The 5,046-nt window shown below is 43.3% G+C and overlaps 1 pseudogene; it reads right to left on the minus strand.

The window, feature by feature from the left end:
• Window positions 1-4,682: 4,682 nt before the first annotated feature.
• Window positions 4,683-4,800, minus strand: LOC126420096 (5S ribosomal RNA; annotated as a pseudogene).
• Between the last annotated feature and the right edge of the window lie 246 nt (window positions 4,801-5,046).

A 5,046-nucleotide genomic window follows, 5' to 3' on the forward strand; every position in this document is an offset into this window, starting at 1 on the left:
TATGGATAGCAGGTCGGTGGTCATAATCTTCTGGCTGATCAGTGTACTGACAGACGCTGAGTATGCCGATAGCGTATAATATTTGTTTACAGGTTTCATAATGGCAATGTTGCTGCTGCTTGTGGAGAATGCGATGGACGATATCCCAAATGTAGAGTACCAGGTTAAAAAGAGTTTACCCATGTTTCCACTAAACTCGTGATACTAGTGCGGATCCCAGCAGTCATATCTCATCCGAATGAACTGACAAGGGAACCTCTCCATCGCACCCCCCTCAGATTTAGTTATAAGTTGGCACAGTGGATAGGCCTTGAAAAACTGAACACAGATCAATCGAGAAAACAGGAAGAAGTTGTTTGGAACTATGAAAAAAATAAGCAAAATATACAAACTGAGTAGTCCATGCGCAAGATAGGCAACATCAAGGCTAATGTGAGCGCAGTAGCGCCGTGGTCCCGTGGTTAGCGTGATGAGCTGCAGAACGAGAGATCCTTGGTTCAAGTCTTCACTCGAGTGGAAAGTTTACTTTCTTTATTTTCGTAAAGTTATGATCTGTCCGTTCGTTCATTGACGTCTGTGTTCACTGTAATAAGTTTAGTGTCCGTGTTTTGCGACCGCACCGCAAAACCTTGCGATTAGTAGACGAAAGGACATGCCTCTCCAATGGGAACCGAAAACATTTGATCGCAAGGAAAACACGTCTGATATATTCTATACGACGCTGGTGGCAGCATGTGAACCACATGATAGGAATATGTTGTCGACCCACCTAGCCTGTACACATGGCGAATGGGTAAAAAGATTCTTCTACCTTGCCAGATTTAGGTTTTCTTGTGGATGTGATAATCACTCCCAAAAAAGTGATGAAAACATAAGAGTTTGTCACATAAAGTGCAACAAATGAATGTAACAGTTTCACAGTCGCACAGTTTTCCCTGTGCTATGTCAAAACATATCTTTTCAACGTTTTAAAATGTTTCCGTGTGTAGGCCGTCAAATCCTGCATATGTCCAAGCAAATCTGAACATGTCCCGGAATTTTGGAGAGCGAAGTTGATTATGTGTGAGTGCCTGAACTTTGATAATTGACACACGATCACGTAAACAATACTGTTCTGTGTACCTGTGCAGCTTGGCAAAATCATAGAATCTTTTCACAAAGTATTTCACTTGCCGAAAACCAAAAACATCTAACGGTTACACAAGACGTGTACAACCTGGAGGAATGGTAAGCTGCTCACGTTAATCATGGGACCACGGCGCTCCTACACTCACAACCTCCTTGATGTTGCCTATCTGACGCATGGACTACTCAGTTTGTATATTTTGCTTATTTTTTTCATAGTTCCACACAACTTCTTCCTGTTTTCTCGATTGATCTGTGTTCAGTTTTTCAAGGCCTATCCACTGTGCCAACTTATAACTAAATCTGAGGAGGGTGCGATGGGGAGGTTCCCTTGTGAGTGTTGTCGAAATAGAGGGATGACTGAGTCGGAGAAGTGTAGCCGTAGAACAAGGGCATGCAGAGATTCTTCACATATCGTTTAACATACAAGATGACGGACATTACCTATATATGGTTTTATCCTTATTATTTACGTCGCATTAAACACCTAAGAGAAGGAAATGAAGGTAAACAATTGTAATTTTGTCATTGATTAGTTTCAATTCGCAATAGCAGTGTTTGCTGATGAAGCTACGCTCGTTATTTCACATGTAATGGTGTCAATAACGTCTGTAATTCACATCGATGGTCCTACGAGAGCTCAAATGCGTTTGTCGAGACATAAGAACGATTCGTTGCAAACATGTGGTGTAATATGACAAGCTTTCTTGAAATGAGAGTCCAGCATTCTTGGAAGAGGTTCCTTTGGTTACGAGGAGCGATATAGTCATCTATCATGACAGGGCCTCTGCACGTCCAGGTCGTCAGGTGCTTGTCGTCTTAACCTAACATTCCCCTGAAAATGGATCGGCAGAAATGGTGACGTAGCTTGGCCGCCAAGGTCCCCTGACCTTGCCACTTTAGATTCTTGCTGTGGGAATGGTTGAAAAGCGGTCTACAACGAAAATGAAAACAAAACTGACGAATTGTTCGTTTGGTTTATGAATTGTGATGCTGCCATAAAAGAACGCTAAGACGACGTCAGAAGAACTACACATGGTGTTAAGAAAATTTGACGGTACATTACACTTGGAGATTAAATTTGTGAAAATGAACATTCAACTTAATCATTTGATTTTGCTTAACACTTTTTGCGAGTGTTTGTTGGGCTATGTTCTGACAGCTGCATCTATGTTACATGACAATATGCTCTGTTCATCCTAGGATCGAGTCTTTAAACAGGACCTACCAGAAAAACTAACAACCATTTCTATCACTTCACTGTGGCAGCCACCACTTGACGTCCGTGGCAAGTAGTTAGTGTCCAGCACAATGATTCTCACGCCATGCGCCTTGTTGTCCAGGGTGCTGTGAGAGAGATCATGTACTTATTGTGAAATAGGAGCCTCTAACAGAGATCGTGACTTCCACCATTTGCGAGGTTTAAATAACCTTCGTAATTTACGCTATCGTAAAACGAAGCACGAGCACACAGTCTGCAGCCAGTGGTTGAGACATCTTTGGTTACGGGCTAGGTAATACTCCATCATGTTTCACTGTCACTCCTCACTATACGCACTTCTCTCTGTTGCTCATCTGAACCCAGTAGTGCCTTGAAACTTCGTCGCAGATTAAAACTGTGTGCGGACCGAGACTCGAACTCGGGACCTTTGCCTTTCGCGGGCGAGTGCTCTAGTGGCGGAATTAAAGCTGTGAGGAGGGGCCGTGAGTCGTGCTTGGGTAGCTCAGTTGGTAGAGCACTTGCCCGAGAAAGGCAGAAGTACCGATTTCGGCACACAGTTTTAATCTGCCAGGAAGTTTCATATCAGCACACACTCATCTGCCGGGTGAAAATTTCATTCCAGAAGTGCCTTTTTAAATATTGGAAGATATTCCTCCCTTCTCCTTTGTCTTTTCGCAGGTCTCAACGGGGTTAGCAGGGTATAGTCTACTAATTTTGGAAACGTTAGTGGTAGTTGATGGCCGGGTTTATATGAAGCAATACTAAGGACTACCACTGCCCCTGTACACACTCGCACACTCGTTACCGTTGTACATCCTTTCCAACCAGATCTTCTTCATTTCGCAGTATTCTTAGGTAATACAGTCTCCTTAAATTTCCTTTCGCCAGAGCTCGCTCTGTCAGAAAACATGTATTTTGTACACTATAAATTCTTGTTATATCTGCCGCTATCATTATTGTTGTTGTTATTAGTATTATTGACATTATTATCATCATTATTCTCATTCTTAGCAGCAACAGCGGTAGTATATGTACTGCAGTATCATAGTCACTATTATTTAATCAAGTTGTCTCTACAGACACTCAAATCATTTTAATACGGGTTTTCATATTAAACTGGTTATTTCTTAGATAACTACGGTGTAGAACAGGTACTGTAAGTGTGAAATCCGTGTCTGTCGCTAAGAGAGGCCCTGATGGCTACAATCAGATCACGTTAAATAAATAAAATATCTGCATATACATACACAATCCGCAAGCCACCATATCTTGCATTATGAAGAGCATCTTTTACCACTACTAGTCGCTCTCTTCCCTGTTACCCATGTAAATGGAAAGAGAGAAAAACAACTACCTATATTCCACAGTACGAGCCATGATTTCTCTTATCTTGTTTTCGTGGTCCACATGCGAAATGTACATTGGCGGTAGTAGAATCGTATTGCAGTCAGCCGCAAATTTTGTCAACAGTGTTTCACGAAAAGAACGTCTTTCTCTCTCCAGAGATTTCGATTTGAATTCTCGAAGCATCTCAGTAACACTCGCGTGCTGATCAAACCTAACGGTAACAAACCGGCAGCATGCCCTTCCTGACGCCAACACGCCTGGGAGAGGTACCCCATCTGTGTGCGTCTACAGTACGTCTATATTCAAGCGTGACAATGCTTTCTCAATGATTGCGTAGCGTGTATCTGAGGCTGGTCGATGATGCTAGTCCGGAATTTGCATAATTGGATGCGGGAAACCGCCTGAAAACCGCATCCATGTTGTCGGCATACTGACCCCCGTCATTAATCCGCCGGGCTGATTCAATGGGAGCCCGGCGCGCCACCCCCTTTCCGGAGGCAGGTGTTTTAACAGTTTAACAGCTCGGCTATACGGGCAGGTAGAAGGTGTTTACTTGCAGCTTTTTATTTTAAAATGATGTTGTTCTTTATCTAGTGAAACTGATGACCAATACAACAACCAATGCCACATTCCCAATGGATGCTTACATACTCAGATGAAAGAAACTGAAGCACTTGAATATAAAAATTAATTCAGGAACTTTGGTAGTGAATAAATTAGCAAATTTTCTCATCAGTGTATGTTTATTTAGTGTATCTAAAACTCTAAGTAGCTTACTAATCCTTAAAAAAAACTCTTCCCCAACAGGCCATGAAGGCCCAACGGAACCGACCGACCGCCGTGTCATCCTCAGCCCATAGGCGTCGCCGGATGCAGATATGGAGGGGCATGTGGTCAGTACACCGCTCTCCCGGCCATATGTCAGTTTCCGAGACCGGAGCCGCTACTTCTCAATGAAGTAGCTCCTCAGTTTGCCTCATAAGGCGCTTGCCAACAGCGCTTGACAGACCGGAAGGTTACCCATCCAAGTGCTAGCCCAGCCCGACAGCGCTAAACTTCGGTGATCTGACGGGAACCGGTGTTACCACTGTAGCAAGGCCGTTGGCTACTAATCTTAAAACGTGCCCTAAATTTCGATGAAGATTGATCGGAAAGTAAGATCCGAATCGCCGTAGCTAGTCGAAAGCCACGTGAACACTGAAAGGAGCATGTCAAACGACGCCATTTGCATTGATACTATCGCGGTGTGCTGTTTACAGTGCCAGTTCAAACATAGTTCACAACAATTGATCTGTCTGTCGACTGTGAAATACGGTCAGTGATTGGGTTTTTGGCACCAAGGAACGTTGTAG

Source organism: Schistocerca serialis, chromosome 9 (assembly GCF_023864345.2).
Source record: "Schistocerca serialis cubense isolate TAMUIC-IGC-003099 chromosome 9, iqSchSeri2.2, whole genome shotgun sequence".
Classification (NCBI taxonomy): Eukaryota; Metazoa; Arthropoda; class Insecta; order Orthoptera; family Acrididae; genus Schistocerca; species Schistocerca serialis.